Source organism: Rhinolophus sinicus, linkage group LG06 (assembly GCF_036562045.2).
Source record: "Rhinolophus sinicus isolate RSC01 linkage group LG06, ASM3656204v1, whole genome shotgun sequence".
Taxonomy (NCBI): domain Eukaryota; kingdom Metazoa; phylum Chordata; class Mammalia; order Chiroptera; family Rhinolophidae; genus Rhinolophus; species Rhinolophus sinicus.
The window spans coordinates 126,871,007-126,893,494 of record NC_133756.1 but is presented as its reverse complement, the minus strand read 5'-3'; the positions used below and the strand labels follow the sequence as shown (position 1 = coordinate 126,893,494).

Here is a 22,488-nt window from a genome sequence, read left to right as displayed (position 1 = left end):
CAGTAGAAGCAAGGTCGGCCTTCCTCCAGGGAATCTGAGCCTGAGACAGGAATACTCTTTAGTATTGGAAGGTAATGGAAATTTTAGCACAGTTTCAGTGGAATGACAGGGACTGAAGCCAGGCTCTGTGGCATTTATGAGGGAGGAGGTGGTGCAGCAATGGAAGCCGTAATGTGCAGCCCAGAATGGTGCCAGCTCCCATTTTCTGGCACCGTTTTGGGCTGCACATTATCTGTAGTGTTGCCGAGAGCTCTTTGTGGAGCAGGATTATGAAGTTGCTTCTGGGTAAATCAAGTAGGAGTGCCATGATCGATTGCTAATGTCTGACATGGGCATAGGAGTGGGCATAGGATGTTGGCGTGTCTGACACCAATGTGCCATCCTTAGCAGAGATTAGATGTCCTAAGCATGACATGCCTTTCCTTCTCTTTCTGTTTTTAGGGTTGATACTCATATCATCTCACAAGCAGCCATGACTAATCAATCACAGCAGATACTGGCTATAAACAGCCAGTGTGCCCATAGTGGTGTGTATTACTAAATGTCTGCCCTACTGTTATTTGTGTTGTTTACTCATCCTGTAGTGTTCTTTCCCTCTATTGATCTAGTGAACCCCGCTCATTCTTCAAGTCATCTTCAAATGCACCTCAATGTAGCATTTCCTATAGACTTTCTCCTTTATGTTCCCATGGCACATGGGTGTATATCTGGATTATAGCACATAGGCACATGCTTTAGTATTGCAGTTGTTTATGAGCCCGTATCTTCCTTTAGCCTAGAAGCTGCTTGTGGACATCAATGTTGCCTGATTTATTTCTGAGTCATCAAAGACAAGCAAAATGCCTAGTACATAATTGGCACTCAATAAATCACCTCTCTTGCCTCGCTTAGTGTAGGCTTTTATTAAACATTTGATAACCTAATTTATTTGTGGTCAGTTTTCTTTTTCAAGGGAAAACGTGAATATGTTTGAAAGCAAAAGAAAAATGCCTGCTACTCAGCAGATCTTCAGTGAATCAGGATTGGGCCCAGGGCTGTCCAGTCCAGATGGGCAGAATGACCTAGAAAAGAGGCCTCTGGCCTGTCGTTTCTTCTAAGACCCCATCACCATACTCCCTGCCCCACAGCTGTTGTCTCTAAGCCTCCTTTTGCTCAGGTATGGTGACTGGTGAGGGGTCTGATGTCATCATTCATTTACTCAGCACATAGCTGCTGAGCACCTATTATTTGTGGGCACTGGTGACACATGCCCCAGCCCCCAGGGCCTCATCGGAAAAGAAAGACAGAATGTCATGATATAAAAGGAAACTTTTTCATCATTTGCCTTTATATGCCCAACCTATGTGAAAACAGGTCAGGAGAGAGGAGAACCCAGAACAAATAATTTTTTAAAAGATCATGTCAAAATAGTAAAACAGACAAATGGGTGTATGCTGCTAGAACCGAGCATTGCGGTTATCTGTGGTCACCATGGCTGGGAGGATGAGGGGTTTCTGGGTGCTGGTGAGGGTCTTGCTCTGGGTGACAGTTATATGGAGGTGCTCGACTTGTGAAGGCTCATCAGGCTGTACCCTTGTGTTAGGTGCACTGTTCTGTATGTACATGATGTATCAACAAAAAGAGGAGAGAAGATGATGCCTGGAAATAAGCTGGGGTGTCGTAGAAGGAAGTGAAGTCTTCTCATAAGCCTTCCCAGCCACAGTGAACATGGATGCATTGTAATCGTTCTGATTCAAAATTAGGAAATCCTTACAAACTGTCAAAATCACCCACAGAAGAACTCAGCTGTGGGGGGTGGGGAGCAGCAGCTTGCTGAACCCACAGTGCCCAGCACTGAGCAGGTTGATACCACATCTCTGTGAAATGATGGGATAGATGAAAGCCTGCAGCCAGTAGTATCCCTGCAAGGCTTCAGGTAGAGGCTTGACTGGAAATTGCTGCAGAGATGGGCACCTGATTGGATTCATTTCGGTAATGATGATAGCAATAGCTGTTCTTATCGAGTAGCTCCAGTGTGCCTGCCAGGTCCTTCACATATGTCCTCCCTCAGCTTCCTAGCAGCCCCATTTAACCTGCCAGAAACTGAGGCTCAGAGAGCTGACATAACTTATCCAAGGCAACTCAGCTAATAAGTGGTTCAAAGCTGGCATTTGAAATTTGGATTGTTTTACTCCATAGCCTCGCTCTTTGTCCGACAGCACCTCAGCTACCTTCCATGTCTGGTCCCACTTCTGGCATTCTACCGTTCTAGCATCCATCTACTTCCTTAGGGGTGGCTGCTGGGCAGAGCAGCCTGTTTGCATCCACCCTAAGGACAGAGGTGCGTCTGTCGGTGTGTGGGGACCAGGTTCTCCTCCTCTCCCTGTGTTTGCCTGGCCTGTGTATTGCAGACGTTTTAATGGGGACCAGAGTCTGGGCCGATGGCGTGCTCATGGGTTAGACTATGAGTGAGTGACTGTGCTTCCATCTCAAATGCCTTGCCTCTTGGCCTGGAAAGTACACTTCCTTCAGAGAGTTAAGGACTGAAGCTGGTGAGCAATTCAGCTGTGAATTTTTCTGAGGATATGCTGCGCCCCTCATGACTGGCAACTTATTACAAATGTCACAACTTATCTGCAGCTGGAAGGATAATTTAGCAATCTCTGCGTCTGCCAAATGAGGATGTTTGCATTTCATACCAAGCAGCCTGTTCATGTGCTAACAGGAGGATCAGAGAAGGAGGTCTCAATCAAACAAACACACGATTAACCTCAAAAACAGACACATAAACACAGCTACAATGGATGAGTTATGCAGCGGGCTGTCCCCGCTGCTGCCACGAGCCCACATCTGGTTTCTCCGCTAGGGCTGTTCTATAAATGACTTTCCTTCCTTCTTCCTTTCCTGGCTCTCTCTACCTGTTTTCCTTTACACAGAAGCCAGCAGAGTGTGTCAGAGGCTTCCTGTCTTTGCTCCCAAACAGTCCTTCTGCAGAGGGGCTCAGGGACCTGGGCCTCTCAAAGGCCACACATGCTCGCCTGCCCACCTGCTCACCTGGTGGGATGGCCTGGGAACACCCCAAGCAAACACTGGGGCCTTTTACCCCAGGCTTTGGAGCCAAGGCAGACAGTTCACAGAAGAGAGGAGAGTCAGGTACTATTGGTTTAAGCTTGTTTGCAAGGAGCCTCAGAGCACACAAATCCTGCAAGCCTCACCTCACCTTAGAGAGACATCTTATTTACGCAGTCTGAGCTTCACTTTATGAGGTGCTGAGCTGAGCAGGGGGAAAGCACTTTATCCTTAGGCACTACACGCAGAACTGTGGGTGTGTTCTTGCAGACTTCCTGCTTCGGGCCAGACAGGCATTGGCAACGTGCAAGGCTCCTCTTGGCTCCTTCCAGCTGAGAGACTCCTGGTTCAAGGCCCCTGCAGACATCTGACAAGGGTCTACAGCACGTGGGGGCAGCAAGGCAGCGGGCAAGGGAGCAAGAACTCAGGCCTTCCTGGGCTGCGTTTGCTTCCACCCTCCCCAGACTAGAGAGTCAGTAAGTGGGAAAAAGAACAGGCACCTTAGCAACATGGAGTCCAGGATCTAGAAACACAACTTGTTCCGTCCCTACAAACACAAAGTCCCTTGGGAATTTGGAAGTTATGATGGCTAATACTGATAATAAGGGCCAACATTTGTACCAGGCCTTCTGGTTCTCAAGGCGCTTTTCTTTGTTTTCTCTCACATACTCAGACAAGGTATAAACAGGCCTTTTCAAATTTAGGAATGAGAAATCAGTGGTTTCACTTTGGGCTGTCTCTGTGGAAGACATTATTATACAATACAGGCAGATTGTGTCTCGGAATAGTTTGTTCATGAAAGAGTAACATTTTAAAAAATACTATGCTTCAGAAACTCACGGAATCGTCTCTGATGCCTTAATAAAGAGAGAATGAATAATAGAATAATATTAGCTTTTACCACTTCATCAAGTGGGCATTTTCACCATTTAAAATGAAGCTGGTCAGATCCAGGATTCTGTGAGATTTAAATATCTCCTTCCCTTGGTTACTTATTCATTCCCATCAATGTCTTGGTTAAATAGTTACAGGGCTGGAAAAATAATAACGCTGAATTTTTTCTAACACAGACCATTAGAGTGCTGTGCACGCCAGAGTGTGAGACTGACGTTTGTTGAATAATTGAGAGAAAGAATGAATTCTGACTTCTACGTTCTGAATATGGGATTGTATCAAGTCAGGGAGAAATAGTGCATTGTGGGCCCAGTTGGACAGGTGTTTGTTTTTGTTTGTTTGTTTGTTTGTTTTTTGCCTATGTGAGTAGTAATGAGAGAGGGTTCCTGTCAGAAGTGCCACTCAGGCCCAGTCTTTCTGTCTGAGTTCAGCCTCCTTGGAGCTGCTTCTCTGTCCCGTTTCTGGGCTGAGGTGGGTGTAGCACAGAGGCTTCCGTGCCAGTCAGCTCCCAAACCTGTCTTGTGTGCATCCTTGCTGTGTGCCCAGCTGGCAGCGGGCACGGCTCTGTGGGCAGGCAGGAAAGGGACTGCCAGGCACGGGGGGAGCTGGACAGTGCTCAGCACCTTACCGTCTCCATTTGTATGGAAAACGTCAGCAAAGGGGACCCTGGTACCTACCTGATGAGATGCGCTGTCCAGATGGAGGACTGGGGAGAGGCTCAGGTAGGGAATTAGTGCTCGCTGATCCCCACCAGGGGCTTTGGGAGCTGTCCCGTTCATTGTGGGATGATTAGCAGGGTTACCTGTATCCCCGGCTTCTGGCTTCTACCCAGGGATGCTGGTGGTGTGCCTCCCTCCACCCCTGCCAAAAGTGTCTCCAGGTATTGCCACTGGTCTAGGTACTTGGGCTGTATTAACTCACTTAAGACTCAGTAATCCATGAAACAGCTGTTACTGACATAATTTTACATGTGATGCAATGAAGCCTTGCAGAGGTTAAGACACGTGACTAAAGCCAAATCTCAGTGATGACACTGAGATTTGAAACTCATGTCTGGTCACCAGTGTCAGGGACTCCTGGAAGGCCAGCCTCTTACAAGTTCTCTAGTGAATGCCTCTGTCCAGAGCTCCACTTTTCTAGAATCCCGCACTGTGACTGTTCTTCCTGTAGACCTGTAATTTCCTTAGCACTTGCTTTGAGATCCTGTCTGTAGCTCCCAATGAAGCCATTTTGTAGAAGAAAATGAGATGAGAACAAATGTGGTGAAGATGCTGAGTTTCAGCAAGACTTGGCCTCTCTTTTGGTTTTTGCTCCCTTTCCTTTGATCCTTTTTCTGTCTCTGCCTCTCTAGGTTTGTCTTAATCTCTTTGATAATTGGAGCCATTGAGTCCTTGGGTTTGGAGGTTATTGGAAGCTAACTGCTGCTATGGCTAGGAGGGCTCTATCTCTTCCCGTATGCATTACCTACTCCCTGTGAACCCTCCAATCCAACAATATCGTGTGCTGTGTTAGTACTAAATTGGAGCAGCAGAGGTCTGGGTCTCTCTGGGGGTCACACTTGGGGCCATGGGTCAGACCATAGCTTGGGTCACCAGGATGTAAGGCATGGCTGTGGAACCACGTAAAGCTCGGCTGAACATAGGACAGGCCACGTGGTGGGCAAGGCTGGAGGTCAGGCTGGAGTGGCACAGAAACCAGGGGGGCTAGGGCAGCAGAGGACGGAGCACGAAGCCCACAATCCAGGAAGGACAGCCCCTCAGAAGGGAGGCGAGCTAGAGTGATATAGGCAGAGCCGTAGCAGCGTCACGCGAATGAGGCTGCATCTGTCCCAGGATAGGGGTCCTGAGCCCACAGGTAAGGGAGGGAGGTGACAGGCTGCAGCCAGGGGTGAGAAGGCAGTTGGGGGAAGCCAGAACTGATGAGGAAAGGCTTTATTTTTAATTAAATTGCAAAGGAGAGGGCCGGAGAGTGACATAGTGAGGATTTGGTCAGGCTGATGGCTCATAGACTTGACACCCTGCCAGCTCAGGGAGATACTACCTGCATTGGGGAGGGGACGTAGTTTTGGGATAGAGACCTGAGCTTAAATTTTGAGCCTCATAAGTGAACACAATCATACAGTCATCAAGCTGGGCAGCAGAGCACCTACCTTGCAGAGAGCGGGACCACAAGGACTAGAGGTGACATGTAAATTGCTAGCATAGAGCCGGAGCCCTGGAAACGGTAACTGTCAGCAGCATCCTTTGACTTAGCCAAGAGCACAATTTATGTCCTGTTTTTGTGAAATATTATTTATGACGTTGTCAACATTTGAAAGATAGGGGAAATTGTTAACAGGAAAATAGCAATTTCGTTGAGAAAATATTTTGGCATCTTTCCATTTAATCTTCTTTAACTACAACTACAATTACTGCTATTAACAAGCACCACTGCTACAATAGAACCTCTCTTAACCCATCCCTACTTAATTAACTCACAGATTCACCGGTGTTCTCCATCCTCCTTCTTCTGTGGAAGCCCCTGACTGATGGCCATGGCCTGCTGGGCCCTCGCAGCTCACAGGGACGCCTGCTATTCCTGTGAGCGTCTGCCCCACCATTACGGTGACTGCTTACCCAGGAAGGGTCAGAGAGGCACGCTCATTCCCCATCCTTCTCATGCTGGCTCAACTTGTTATTGTAATAATGTAATTTAATCAAATATAAGTGAGCCCGGGAAATATGGGTGAAAAGAGAGTTGATTCCTAGGAAAACCACGTTGCATGTGTTGAATGACTTGATAAGTCAAATGATAGCAATGAAGGCTGTCAAATTAGTTGTGGGTAGGGCAGTCGATAAAGATAAGAAGACATTTCTACACCATCCTAGAAGTTTGCACTTAGATCGTTTCATATGGGAGTTTAAGTTCTTTCTCTGTTCTAAAGCCAAAATGGAAATCACAGATGATACACAAAAGGTGTGAATTATTTTAAATGGGGGGAAAATAGATACAGAACTCTAACCTGGCGATCTAGCTCAAATAGCGGCCTTATCTCTCCATGAAAAGATTAGCAAGAAATGTTTAAGTTGAAATAGTGTTTCAGGTTTGTATAATATGTATGTATCATTTTAATGATCTCTGCTTTATCCAACTTTTTGATTAACTGATTAGCTGGTCCTTATTATGTCAGATAAGAGAGTTGTTACTTGAAATGCTGTGTTTTGGATGCTCATTATATGCCAAGCCTGCTGCAAGACTCACAATGTATAATTATGTCATTTAATTCATACACAAACTCTTTGGGGTACTATTTCATCCAGCAAAAATTTATGAATCAGCTATTTTGTGCTAGAACACTCTTCCAGATGCTAGAGGTGTGGCTGAACCAGGCAGGTCAGTTTCCTGCTTTCATGGAGCTGTATTCGAGTGTGTGTATGTGCTGGAGCGGGGAGGCAGAGCATAAACAATAAACAAGATCATTTTACATCATTATAAGTGCTGTAAGGAAAACAAAACACAGAGTTATGCTAGAGTGACTGGTGTGGGAGTGGTTGAGGATGCTGATATTAGGTTGTCGGGGAAGGAAGGCCTCTCTGTGGCAGGCAACACAGGAGCTGAGACGTGAATGGCAAGATGGGTCTGGTCCTGGGGTCACAGCAAGTGCAAAGGTCCTGAGGTGGGAATGAGCCTGGAAGAAGGAAGGCCAGTGTGGCTGGAGCGTAGTGAACAAGAGGAAGGGTGGGATGAGCAGGAGCAACGAAGGCCCTGTAGACCAGGGTTAAGAATTTGGATGTTATGCTAAGCGAGAAGGGAAGCTATTGTTGAGTTTTAAGTGAGGGAGTGATGTGATCTGATCAATGTTTCTAAAAGTTCATTCTGGCCGCTGTGGCTAATGGATTGCAGAGGGCAAGGGGATAGGCATGGAAGTGGTTAGACTAGCTAGGAGGCCAGTGCAGAGATCCAGGCCAGAAAGGGTGAGCGTGTAGACCTCCGTAATGGGAACAACAGAGGCAGAGAGGTAGGAGTCAGAATAGTATGATACCTGCACGAGGCAACTCAACGTGTCCCCAAGCTCACTCCGTGGGGCCGCCCTTCCCCCTTTGTACAATTATATCTTCTTCCCACCCACTTTATAATAACCCTTCATCTACTCCTCTGCAGTGTCTGTCAGAACCCACTAAGAGATAGTGAGCTGCCTGTTCTTTAGAAAAGTGTAATGGATGAAGAGTAAACCTCTTCCTGCACAAGGGCAAGTGTCCTGTTTTGTTTTCCTGGCGTGCCCCATACTGAAGTTGATAGCAGTATATTGCTGAGTAAGTTAAGGCTAAACCCAGGAGCTGCAAGTTGGGCTCATCTGAATCCAGCAGTAGCTCATCCTCTCTCTAATTGGACCCAGTTTGCAGTATGGTGCGCTCTGGAGTCTTGCTGATGGATGGAGGGGATCCCAGGCTTCTTGGTGATGGGTGGATCACAGGGGAGGGGCCTGCCATTTTCCAAGGAGACGATGACTGTCTAGTAATCAAACAAGGTCAGTAGGACATCAAAATTCTTCTCTTCTATACCAACCCTTTTAAATTATGCAGAAAAGTGTTTGTAAACACAAAGCTCCCAGCTCACCCCTTGCTTTGTGTCCTGAGACAAGTTCCTTGACCTTCCTCAGCTTCAGCTGTGAAATAAGGATACAGATAGCACACAGCTCTTAGGGTTTTGAAGATGTAATGAAAGATTGGATGTGATGCAATTTGCAAACTGTCTGGCACATAGTCAAGTTGGTCTTAGAGAAGGTGAGTGAGGAGCTCACTTGGTTTCCTCGGGGGGGTCTATAACCTTGAGTTTGCAGGTTCCTTGCTTCCTTGATTTGATGGTTCTTGGTGTGTAGTCTGTGTGACCCTCGCCCCAGAAGCCATCCTTCTCCAAACGTTAAATTCATTTAGGGGAAGTTTCATACCAAATCCCCTATTGGAGAGTCAAAGGCATCATTAGCATAGTTAGGCTCTGAGAAGAACTTCAGTAAAAAAGCATGTTTAATTTTATTTAACCTACCATTGCTGTCCACACTTTGGAAAACACTAGTTTTCATCTTATTTTGGAGGGTGGAATTCAGGAATCAAAGTGGGAAATCTAAGACTCCAAACCCCAAATCTAAGCCCTCAGCTCAGAATTTCAAATTGCTGACCTGATTTCTAATACCTTTTCATTCACATTTCTTGGGCTAGATCAGATTTTTTATTTAAGATGTAATTTCAGAGTTTATTGTGATACTCCATCTCCTCCCCCTTCTCTTGGCAAAGCTAAGGTAATCTTGAAGATTCATGTTGGAGCTTCTACATTCATGTGCTCAAACCACAGAGCACGATTGGCTTAAACTCTGTGTTACTGCATTTTCCTTTCGTGGAATCAAACATCTGATTTGTGACACTCCCAGATGACCATGGTTGGGTTTGTAAGATTTAAAATACGTCCCCTCTAATGAGAACATTAGTCTTAGACCAGCTTTGAATAGTGGTGCCATGGGCTGGATTCATCTCGCTGACTTGGCCACAGTGGGAATGCCCCAAGATGGGGATTGTGGGTTCTGATGTTACCGAACTCAGGTTCGATTGCTTGCTGCTCATGAGCCAGTGGTCAAGAGACAAAGGTTGGTGGAGAAAAACGTAGGTTTATTTGAAATGCTGCATTCCAGGAAGATGGAGGACTACTGTCTCAAAGGCCACCTCCCCCTTTTGAGGAGTTGTATAGGCACACAGGAAGAAACAGAACAAGGAAAGGGGGAGTTAGTCATGTGACTCATCCAGGAGAACGTCTCCTGGGGTCAGGTTTGTTCCGCGATGGTTATCTTGAACCTGGTTGTAGGGGTGATTCATATGTCATCTGATGGAAAATTGCAGTCCAGAACTGCAGCCTGGTTGCCAGCATCCAGATGTCCGAGGGCTGACTCAGTTGTTTTCAAGTCAGCATTCTGGCGATTAATCAGATTAACGAGGTATGCATGTAACCTCAAAGAAGCATCAGGTAGAAGGGAAAGGAGAAAGAATAAAAAACAAAAACAAAAATAGATGAAATTGTTAAATCTTGAAAAGTACACCATCACTCTTACACTGACAGAATGGAAGAGGAACTGCCGTCAAATCAACCCTCATCCTCTGCAGAGTTGAAAACAAAAAAGGCCATGGCTGTGTAGAAAAGCGTGTGGCAGATCACACAGGGAAGAAGGGAAACTGACAAGTTGTAAGGCATGACTCTGCATCCAGCTCAGCCTGCAGGGTGCCTTCCACCGGGCAGAGCTGGGTCTGGGTGGTGGTTAATGCTGTGGGGAGATGGCAGTCTGAGCTGAGCCTCGTAGGGCACAAAGATGGTTCCAATCATCTTGGATATGGCAGCACTGAGCATGGCTCCTTGGAGTCAGTCGTTCTCAGACAAGGTGGCCAGTGACAAATACAGACTGGGGAAAACAGACTCTCTGGGTCACATGGGCCCCTAGACCCTGAGGAAGGGAGGGGCTGAGGAAGGGACCCAGATCTTAGACTCAAGTGTCTGGCTTGTTTAAGCTGCCACTAATCCCATTAGTTTTCACTAGAAACTTGAAGACCATCTTCTTGTGTTCAAATCCTATTCCCAGGACTTTATTCCCTTTCCGCCCTCTTATTCCTGATGATGATGATGATGGTGATGATGATGATGGTGACAGTATTTAACATTGTGATTTATAATAAATACATACTTGGTCTTAGGATGACTTCTTGGCACAGAGTTCCTGAAACCCTTGGATTTTCCTAAGTAATGAGAGCTGTAATGGTGTCTTCTGTTATGTTAATGAGATGATTTAGGAAGCCCCTAAGTCCTGTAAGGATGGCTGGTTACCAGAGGAACCAACCAGGTGAATAGAGGGTTAGAACTTTCGGTCCCACTCTCTGCCCTCTTTGGAGGGAGAGGGCCTGGAGATTGAGTTCTATCACCGGTGATCAGTGACTTAATCAGGCATGCCTCGTAATGAAGCCTCCATAAAAACCAAGACGATTGGGCTCAGAGAGCTTCTGGGTTGGTGAACACATGAAGAAGTTTCAGGAATAGTGGAGAGCTCAGAAAGCATGGAAGTTCCACACCCCTTCCCACACACCTTGCCCCAGAAATCTCTTCCACCTGGTTATTCCTGAGTTGCGAGTGTATCCTTTTATAATAAATTGGGGATCCTAGTAAGTAAAATGTTCCTCTAAGTTCTGTGAGCCACTCCTGAAACTTAACCTAACCTGAGGAGGGGTTCTTTGGAACCTCCAATCTATAACCGGTCAGTCAGAAACACAGGTGACAACCTGGACTTTCAATTGGCATCTGAAATGGGGTGGGGTGGGGGGCAGTCTGGTAGGACTAAGCCCCTAACCTTTGGGATCTGACACTGTCTCCAGGTAAATAATGTCAGAAATGAGCTGGTGTTGGAAAATTGCTTGGTGTGGACACACACACACACACACACACACACACACACACAGAGTCATCACAAACGTTTATTAAGCATTTACTCTGTGCCAGGTACTATGCTGAGTTGATATATGCATGGCCTTTTTAAATCCCTACAGCAGCCCTCTCAGCTATTTTTATTAACCTCGTTTTGTAGATGAGAAAACAGAGGCACGGGGAAAGCAAATAACTCTCCCCCCTGGGATCTGAACCTAGGCAATCAGGTACCAGAGCCAGGCTCTGAACCTTTATGACATGGCCTCTGGTCTGCTGCCATAAGCTGGATGTAAGCAAATTGGAGAAGGAAAGGTTGGAAATCCCTGTTCCCCTTCTAGCCACCAACTGAGAGGCCCAGTGGTGGAGGTTCCTCATGTGCTTTCTTTTATAAAAATCCTTGAGATGTCGATATCACCATTTCCACTTTGTATCCAACACCCATATGCTGTGCTGCTGTGTGCTAGAGGCTGTACTAGAAACTCCTGACCTTATTGCTAATTCTCCTAACAGTTCTTCAAGGTATCTAATATTATCCCCTTTTACAAATGAGAAAGCTGAGGCTTTCAGAGGTTAAGCTACCTCCCAAGCTTATGCAGCCAAAGTTGAGCTTGTGGGCAAAAACATGTGTACAAAACTATGGGGTTTTAATGAATGAGGAGTTGTTTTTTTCTTGAGTAGTCTTTGGCCTTAGGCTGTGAAGAGAAGCCAAATAAAAAGATCCTTCCAGCTGAGGGAAAGCTATCGTGTTGAGGCCCAAGAGACTGGGAAGTCGTGGGCATGGACTTTGCCTCGGGAACTTCAGAGCACAGCTTCGTCACTAGCCCTGTGCTTGTGTCTGTGGCTGGCCGGGGCTACTCCTTCCCTGTTTGCAGCATTCTTGGCTGCTATGGAGCAGTTGTTGGTTCTCCACCGGCAGCTGCCAGGAAGCAGAGAGGCCCATCGTGACACTGTGAGATGAGTAGGGAGGTGACCTGGAAGGCAGCGCTGGTGTCCACTCAGTTCTCTATGCCGACTGCCGGGCACTAAGCTGGCAGGACGCGGCTACAAAAACGTTGGATAATGCGGTTGGTCCTCACAGCAGGATGCCTGGTGTTACTTAATAGCTGGGATAGAATTTGGAGTGATTTTCTTCTGCCCTGAAGGACCTTTTTTTCTTTCTTTTTTTTTCATTAACTTATTAATTCTGGTTCAACCAATAAAACTCATCACACATTATTCATTTTAGAATTTAAAAATCAAATTTTGAGTCAATGCTAAATGGATCATAGGTATTCTTTCCTTCTATGAGAGATGAGCTTTTCATTACCGATTCCGTCAATTTGAATCTCCTGTAATGGGCAGGCTTTGTTCTTGGGACTACGCCTGGCTGCAGATGCCAAGTGAGCTGGTCTTGCTTGTGGAGGGAAGCGAATATCGCGAAGGTCTCCTTTCCCAATTGCTTCTGTGGCTGTGGTGTAGACTGTGCCCGCTGAACCAGCTTGGTCCAAACAATCTGCTGCCCCAGCACTCTGCCATCAGTCTTTCCAGGGCTGAGGTTCTGGGGCAAAAGAGTGCAGTGAAATTACACTGAATGATGATGTATGCATCAGGAAATGCCCCGTAAGTGCTTTGAAGAATAGAGATTATCAGCGGACTCTGCACATAGCCATATGAAAACCAAGTCCATCGGGAGGTGTTAGAGCTGCTTTGGGAAACGCAGATAAATATCTCAGCAGGAATAGCCCCCACAGACTGCAGTTTGCTCCTGTGAGCGAATCAGTCAGCTTTTTAAAACTCAGGCTTTAATTGGTTATGCCCTGGGAGAGGGTTTTCGATACATTGCCCATCTGGCAGGACTAATTGTTCTTTGCATTCAATGGATAGATTGGTGCTCTGAGCCCGGGAATGAGGCCTGGAAAGTGTTCATGCCTGTGAATGTCACTGCTCGTGGCTCTTCGATGATAGTGAGTCTTTTCTGCCATCTGACTCTTGCAAATGATTCGTAGGACATGTTTTATATCTGAGCAGCTACCACAGAGCTCCTGGGATGACAGAGAGGTGAGGTGCCCTCATAGGAACAGGACACCTGATGGGGAACCACCTACCATCACGGGCCTGACGTCTGACTTCTCTGGTGATAATGGCCCTCTGTGGGCTGGGGGGACAAATGAGGTAGACCAGAGATGACCACCTCTCTCTGGACACTTGCTGGGCTCCCAGGTCTGGCCTCTGTAGGTACTCCTCCCTGCCTCCGTGGGCACATTTCTGCACTGCACTAAGTGAGTTCCTTGCCCTCGTATCTGCCAGCGCCTTCCTTAGGGACTGGGCCCCCAGGTCTGGTTTCTGTGGCTGTGCCAAAGTGACGTTGCTGCTGCCTTGCCTTATTCAATTTCGGATACACTGGACAGACCCTCCAACAGTCCGTGTTGAGGTTTTTAGTCCTGTCTCAGGTTTTCTGGGGAGAACCGGCCCCCACACAGCATGATTTGGAGAGACCAGTCAAAAGCATCACAAAGCTTCTTGGCCTCATCTGCTGGGAAGGACCTTCTAGGCAGGGCTGTCCCTGACACACAAGTCAGAGATGGTCCCACACAGGGTTTGCGTTCCCTTGGAATGCTGCCACATCATCAGCCATGTTGGAAACATGCTCATTCAGTCATTCATTCATTCACTCGTTTCTTCATTACACGTGGTTTGGTTCTGGGCCTTTGGTAGGTCAGATACTAAAATGAGTAAGACCAGCCCCTGCCCTGGAGAATCTCACAGAGTGCTCTCCCTGTGGGTCCCTGGCCTGTGCTGAGTGAGGTCTCAGCCCTTAGTAACTCAGTACAGGGCAAAGCCTGTGTGCCCCAGAAGGGGTCCTGACCCAGGACAGTTGCCCAGTCATTGATGCAGAACTGGGGGGCCCCAACCCCTGGGAGTCTGCCCTGCCCACCCTTCTGTGGCCCAAGGGACCTGCAGGCTCCTGGCACCCCTCCCCCACATGCAGCCAAAGGGCTGCAGTGAGAGCCCCAGGGGCTGGGTGCTGTGCTGCCCCTGCACAGCCCAAGAGGCCTGTGCCATTTGCTGAGCCCGTCCTCAGCATAAGCTACTCCTAGCAGCAAGGAGAAATTGTTTTTAGGCTTTGGAGCAGAATGCATCGCATGGTGCTCTGATTACAAATTGGAGACTAACACACACTCCCACGTTCATCTGGCTGCATGTCCTTTGAAGGGATACTCTTGTCTTTCTCTACAAACGTGACTGCATTGACTTCCTGCCGGTCCAGACTGGCTTTGCCCTGGGTGTTCCTGGACGGCAGGAACACCCATGGGGCAGCAGGCCTGCCTTGATCCCTGCATCCCCCGAGCCAGGCAAGGCGGGACTCTGCTGTGCTCCCAGGGCACAGTCACAAATAAGCACCGCTCCCGTGTTCCTGGGCAGCAGGGGTTACACAAGCACTTCACGCGCACCTCATTCGATCCTTCCCAGCCACCTAACTGGGTATAATATATTATTATCCCCTTTTGATGAATAAGGTACTGAAGGCTCAAAGGGGTTGGGAGGCCACGTCATTGGCAAATTTCAGGGCAGGGCTGTAAAGACAGATTTATCTGACTTTCAGGGCCCCAAACATTACCTACCTTAATTTATCATTTCAGGGACATAGCAACACCAAAGAGGGCAGAGCCTGTGGACTCTCCAGATAGAGGTAGTAAGGAGAGAGTGGGAAATAGGGAAAAAAATGACACACATTCATTCATTCACTCATTTCTTCATTATATATGGTTTGATTCTGGACATCTGGTAGGTCAGGTACTGAAATGAGTAAGACCAGCCCCTGTCCTGGAGAATCTCACAGAGTAACAGACAGCTGTGCTGAGCGGAACTGGGTGCAGTTTGCTCCTGTTCTGCAGGGCATAGGCTAGAAAACAGAGAGTTCTTCCCTAGAGGGCAGGGTGGAGTATACACAGAGGGGGAGGCATTGGATTTGGGCTTGAGAGGAAATCAGGCACTCGGGGCGGAAGGAACCATATAAGCAAAGACCCAGAGGTTGGGGGTCACATTAACTTATTGGGCGATGATGGCTGGCCATTCCTGGGGGAGGAGAGTGGGGGTGGGAGGAAACTTGATTAGGAAGGACATTGACTATCATAGCAGGCCATGTGGTGGGGCATGGCAGGAACATCCCTTCCTGTCCTCATTCCTTACTCAACTCCTAGCAAGTCACTTTACAAACACGTATCAGTCACTCCTACCGTGTTTCCCTGAAAATAAGGCCCAGCTGGACAGTCAGCTCTAATGCATCTTTTGGAGCAAACATAAATATGAGACCCGGTATTATACTATATTATATTATATTATATTATATTATATTATATTATATTATATTATATTATATTAATTATATTATCATATCATATCATATCATATCACATCATATCATATCAAAGACCCGGTCTTATAGTAAAATAAGTCCGGGTCTTATATTAATTTTTGTTTCAAAAGATGCATTAGAGCTGATGGTCCGGCTAGGTCTTATTTTCGGGGAAACGCGGTAGAAGAGTAGGGATCGTGGCTGGGTTGGGGCGGGCCCATCAGCTTGGACGCAGGTGTCCCAGGACTGCTGTTTGCCTTGGAGCTGAGGGACCTGGTCGCAGAGCATAATTGCTGACACCAAGACCAAGCTGGAGTACAGAGAACAGGCAGGGACTCCTTTGGGCTGTCAGGCACATCTCCATGGAGGAAGTGGAGATTTATTGAGTGTTAAATGTCAGTATCGATGTAATAAAGATGGTGCACTGTAAGTAATAAGCACTTTCCAGGTGAGGTACCATTTTCAATAAGTTGTCAACCTGTCTAGTACTAAGAATTATTTTTTAAAAAGCAGATGATGAAGAAAGCCCACTTGGAGTTATTTCACTTCAGATCTACTCCTCAGCTCCGTCCCTCCTTGAGGGGAACACTGGTATCCTGTCGTACCCAAGGACCCTGGAGTTTCATCTCATAAGAAATCCCGATGTTTCTTTTGTTCTCTCTCCTTGATGGGGATAGGCTTGATGGGGAATGGATTTCGGACCTTCAGAGGGCCTTGTGACAGGCAGGGAAAGGAAAGGTACACAGAATAAAGAGAGCATGAAGGACAAGGGGTGCAAGGCACCTGAGATGGTCAAGACATCTGACACGTGTGGCCAGTGTCACCTGCGGTTCACTCACCCCTCAAAGATCTACACATCGTTCTGGATAATTCCATAGCCCTGGGAATGCAGACTCCTTGTAGACTCCTGCTCACTCCCAGGGACTCAAGGCTGCCCTGCCTCCTGGGTTCTTATCTTCCCATGGACCACCTCTGAGATGTGCTCCCTGTACTCAAAGTTGGGGAGTTCCACAAAGAGAATTCACAAAGGGTTCAAGTGCACAGTAAGCCTTCCCACAGCAGCTTTAACTGTCTCCAGAAGCCTCGAAGTTCTTAAAACATCTGCTGGCCACTTTATCTCATAGGGTTTCACTGCCCACATTTCATCCCAGGCTTACCTCATCTTGCTGGCCTGTCACTCACTGTCCTACCTTCTCTTTTTTAGGCGCAAACTCCCAGTCCTTCACCCTGGCCTGTGAAGGCCTCCTTCCCTCCTGTGACTCCTGGGCCCCAGTTGGTACCCTGGTCCCCGGGGGGAGGCTGTGTGAGCTCACCTCCTACCCAATGTTCATCAAGTTGGTTTCCAAAGACTTTTCTCCCCCTAGAAGGAATATTGCCGCCGGCTTTAATATGATAAACTGGCTCTCCCTATGTTGTCTCATGACAGGCTCTCCTTGAGATTAGCATAACGATCACATTTTACTGATGAGGAAACTGAGGCTTGGCGATGTTGAGTGACTTGTCCAAGGTCTCATGTTGAGTGGCATTCCCACGGGTCTTGCTCAGCTGCTTGGTTTCTTCTCACGCCTCCTGGACCTGGTCTTAGCTCCTCTCTCTCCCCATCGCCAGGGCTGCTGAGGGCCTGTCCTTCCAATCCGTGGGACTCTCATTCCATCCTGTGCTCGTTCCATCATCTGAAGACAGCAGGTAGACCTTGGGGCTTTATTGACATTTCACTTGGCTATTTTTGAAATGAAGCAAATTGTCCAGAATCAGCCTGGGTTCCCAATGGTCACAGAAGACTTGTTTGTTGCGTTTTGGAGGAAGTCTGCAAATGCCCTTGGACACGGCTGGCTCAGCTAGCCACCCTGACTCCAGCACTCACTGCTCCGTGACTTCAGCGATCTTTTCTTTTTAACCACTCCGGACTTCTGGTTCTTTGTTTGTAAAGTGCACATAGTAATAGCTATCTCCCTGAGCTCTTGGGAAGACTAAATGAGAAAATGTGTGGAGAGGCTCTGGCACAGAGTAGATGCTGTTCCTTGGGGTGAGGGAGGGTTCCACATTGGACCCAACCTGTGCAGTGATAGCTGCTTGGCTTTGGGCCTTCATTTCAACCTGCATCTACCCACACGCAATTCACGGCTTCCCTTTTAGAGCCACATTAATCATCCCTCCAAAAACACACAGGAAGGAGCTTAAATACCCCTCGCCCACGGAAATTGAGCTCATTATTTATTGAAGAAACTTTGGTGCATCCCGAAGGCGTGGTCCCCATTAACTTGCCCTCCTGCAGCTCAACTAATGGTTGGCCGCAGTGCCTCCTGCCTTTCAGAGTCTTGCCTCGATGGAGAGGAAATCAGAATGGCCTTGTGGGGTGACATTCTCACCTTTCCAGGTTCTTCTTCTGGCCTTGACTCCCAGGAGCTCTGTGGTCCAGGCTAGGAGCAGGCGGGGGCACATTCTCAGATCCATCCTGCCATGGGCTTCTGCAGAATGAATGGGCAACTTCACCCTCAGAGAAATGTCCAGTGGCCGTTCTGTTCTCCTGAAACAAGATGTTTTAAGGGTCTTTGCTAGCAGTTGGTTGGTGATGTAACGGTGACCACACAGCTCCCAGCAATGGGGGAGACGAAAAGCCAACAGAGCTGCCAGTCTTGGTGAAGGCTCTGGTAGGACTGACTGCTGAGTGCCATGGGAGGCCAGAGGGTCAGAGGCAGCTTCTCGGAAGCTGAATTTTGGAGGAAAATTTAGCCAGGCTAAGAATGGAGCTGGGAAAAGGAGGGCACTCTGGGCAAAGGGAGTAGCAAGAGCAGAGATGAGGGGGCATGACAGTCTCTCAGCACAATGGTGGGCATCAGATTGGACCTACGGGGAGGTGGTCAGGATTTGGGACTGGCAAATGCATAAGCTTGTCACGGTTTAAAGAAGAGAACTGTGAGCCAATGGAGTGAATCTAAGCAAAGGCATTGAGATTTTCACGTGCATGTAACCACCGAGGAGTTTGATAAATGCAGGTCATGCTTAGGTACGTCTGGACTGGAGTCCTAAAGTCTGCATTTCCAACAAGCTCCCAGGTGAAGCTCATGCTGATCCACAGACCACACTCTGAGTAGCAAGGAATAGACCTGCGGCAGGCAGGACAAGCCCTGTGGGTCTGACCTTGGAGGGTTTTACTTCTTGTTTCCTATGACTCCAGGAATGGTGAGTGGAAGTTTGGCTTTAGCGAATTCCATGAAGCAGCTGAGGGACTGGAGTTCTGGCCAGTGCATATGCTCATCGCCTTAGTATGTTCGGCTACTAATTTGTTTTTATCCTTTTCTTAATGACATTTGCCTTCAGTGCCCATGTTTCTGAATTCCCCTTGGGACAGGGCAAGGACCTCCGAGAGGAAGACAGACTGCCCTGTCTGTGGGAATCCAGGCTGGCGTGGGGGTCCTCCTGAGTGAACAGAAAGGGCTGGGGTCTCACGCTTGGGGGAGGATGGGTCCCCTCTTTCAGTGAGTCCAGAGATAGCATCGCCCCTTCTCCACCTCTGTGCATTTCCCTCATTGCAGAGCAGTCCAAGCCAGGCCTTCTGCCCAGACTGCTCTCGTTCCCATGCCTCCTGGCTCTGCGGGGCTGTCTGTGGGTTGTGATAGAGAGCTTTAATAAATGGGGCCCCGTGAGCAGTGTGGAGGCAGAGCTCCAGGGTGGAGCCACATACCCAGCACCGGTGCACCCATTGCATGGGGGGGCAGCGTAGCTGGGGGAGGGTGGCAGGGACCCTACCTGGCCCTCAGGCACAACCTGGCTGCACCTGGGCTTTCCAGCCTCCAGGATGGAGCCAGATGACCCTTTGGCACACTGCTCTTTCTCACCCTGAGTTCTCCATCCCACAGGCCCTCATGGGAAGTTGTCTCCATTTCGTACAGTTCAGAAACTGCACGTTCAGCCCCCGTCGTAGCTGGGCCCTGGGGAAACAAGAGTCCTTCTTAAGAAGTCACAGCTCAGTAGGGAAAACAGACAAGGACATTGACATGTTTTCTCTCCCCACGGGTGTCCACTCTTCCACTCTGTTGGGGCAGCCAGAGTGCTGGGGAATTAACATTCCTGCCCCGCCCCCCAAAGCAGCTGTCAACCAACACTGGGAGGAGATGGTGTACAAATACCCCAGGTTCCTCGCTCTTGGGAAGACAGCTCTGAGGTGTGGGATCTACACTGAGTTTCCCCACCAGGATTCAGCTTCATTCACCCATAGCACACGCTGGATAAAGCACCGTTTACTGGCTGCCTTCCCTTCCTTGTCTCACTTTTCTCCCTTACCAGGAGTTTCTTCACCTCCTACTCAAACTCTAATGCTTATCCCAGAGTTGGCTTTGGGACAACCTACACTAAGACAGTAGAGTAGGAGGGATCTATGTTTCTGAAGAGGCGACAGCGGGAGCAGAAGCACAGAGGTGTAGGAGCATGTGACGTGGATGGAACTGGAGGTGCTGTGCTGCGGCTGGGTGACGCCTGGCACAGACTGTCTTCTCTCGTGGGAACTTGGGGAAGACTCACCTTGCTGGAGTGGGGGGCTGCCTTGAGTGATGCAAACACCCTCTTGGTCCTGAGCTCACACACGCAACTCCTGTGTCTGGCGCTTCAGACCTACGGGGAGCCTGCCGCTGCAATTCCATGGTCCTCTCCCTCTGGAAGCAACGCGGGCAACTTCCGTTAGCTTGCAGGATCAGTGCTGAGGAACTGGGAGAAGATTTTGATGAAAGCAATTCCCAAAGCAAGTTCCATGGAACGTCAGTCCTGGGTGGTGGCTCCGGGATTCAGGGTGTGGTGGGGAGTGGGACCAGGGCCGGAGACCATAGATAAATAAACGCTTTGACTTTTTCACATGGGAGCAGAAGGTCAGCTTTGTGAACTATGGGTAGTGAATTTAATGTCATCCCTCAGCAAACCACTAGAATTAATCATTATTTTTTAAATTGTTTTTGAATTTCATCAAAGTAATTCTTTATATAGTTGAAAACCTCAAATAGTACCTGTAAGAGGATATAACAGGTCTGTACTCACCAGTCATCTTCCTAGCCCTGACCCCCAAAGGAGCTCTGCTTAACCCTTTCAGCTATTTCTTCTCGTCTCTGCCACCGTGTTTCTAAACGACTTGCTTGTACCACCATTTCCTGATTCACTAAGATTAGGAACAATATATATTGATTTCCTGTTGTAGTAGATGAGGGTTTGGCTTTCTTATACTCTCTCCACTTCTTCCAAACACACACCTCCTCTCCCCCAATCCTCACACTTTGGGTTAAAACAATAGACAGTGTTTACATTATATACTGTGAAAATAGTGCTCACTGTTAAAAGTAGACTTCTACGATGTAAAGGTTTGTTTTCCTGGTTGAATCAGTGTCCAGTTTGGAAAACAGAAATCTCTAAGCATTTTAACAGGAAGGGAAAGACTTAAGGAGTTGATTGCACAGATAATGGAAGAGCTGGGAAGGCAAACAGGGGAAGTTGAGGCAATCAGAAATTAGCAACAGCAGGAAGCTGCTACCACATCTAAGACTGGAGAGCCAAGGGCATGGGCAGTCTTTCTGGAGCCCAGGATACAGGGTCACCTGGCAGAAGGTAGAACCAAGGTGGGCCTGTCCAAGAGGAGTCAAAGCCATTGAGGAGGTGCCACCTCAGTGGGAGATGCCACATGAGACAGAGAGCAAGGGGGAGAAATACCCTGGCTTCTCCCTTCCTCTCACCCTCCATCTCCATTCAGCGCCTCTCATTGGCCAAATGCAGACAGGAAACTATTGAGAAATGCAGCCTGCAGGGGTCAACCCCCCTCTCTCCTTTCTAACTCCCATGATCCAGAACAGATTGGAGAAAAGCAAGGAATGGCTATGAGGGCAAACAGGCAAATATCAGCTGCACTAATATAAATATTTGCCTCTTTTATGAAAACTAATTACAAAAGTATTTAACATTGATTTTTTTTCCTATGTACCTTTATCAAATCTGTTTTACGTCTTTGATACCACTTTCCACATGTTTCAATATTGCATGGAATCCATCCGTTCCTGGTTGTTTCCTGCAGTGCTTGATCCAGTCAGGTCTGTCGGCTCCAGGCCTGCCTGGGCGCTGCCGTCTGAGGCTGCCACCTCGGGGAGTCCCATGTCTTTGCCCCTGGGCTGAATCCCCTGTGTTAATCTCACAGCTTCCTTTTTCTTGGTTTACTCCCTTTTTATAGGAGCATGCCCTCTAGTAGCTTCTCAAGAATGAAAAATAAATGTTTTGCTTTTGCATGTCTGAAAATGTCTTCATTCTACACTCATATTTGATCGACAGGTTTGCTGGCCCTAGAGCTCTAGGTTGAAAACAAAATTTTCCTGGAATTTTGAAGGTGCTGATTCATTGACTTCTAACTGCCAGTATTGCTTTTGAGATATGGTGCCATCCAATTTTTTTTATGACCTGTTTTTTGTTTGTTTGTCTTCTCCTTTGTATATGACCTGTTTTTTTCTCTTTGGAATCTTTTAGGATCTTCTGTATATCCCCAAGTTGCCTTTGCAAATCGAGACAATGCCAAATATAGATTTGTTATGCTGACAGTAGAAAACCACCCCCTCCACAGTGAGGAAAATAGCAAGGCCCAGTGGGGTTGAAGCTCTCATCTTAGATAGACCATGATGTTCCAGAGGGATCAAATCCTAATTGTAGGACTTCCTGGCGGAATTAACCATTAACCATGGATGATCACGTGATGACTCTCCTTGCTGCTCTGACATGGTGTATCTGGTACTTTGAAGAAACAAGACCCCTGGGGT

The 22,488-nt window shown here is 47.8% G+C and overlaps 1 protein-coding gene across 1 annotated transcript in view; it reads left to right on the top strand.

Annotated features, from left to right (window-relative positions):
• The window catches only part of GALNT18 (polypeptide N-acetylgalactosaminyltransferase 18), a 310,766-nt gene that overhangs the window by 110,008 nt on the left and 178,270 nt on the right, over positions 1 to 22,488 (top strand). The window lies entirely within an intron of this gene.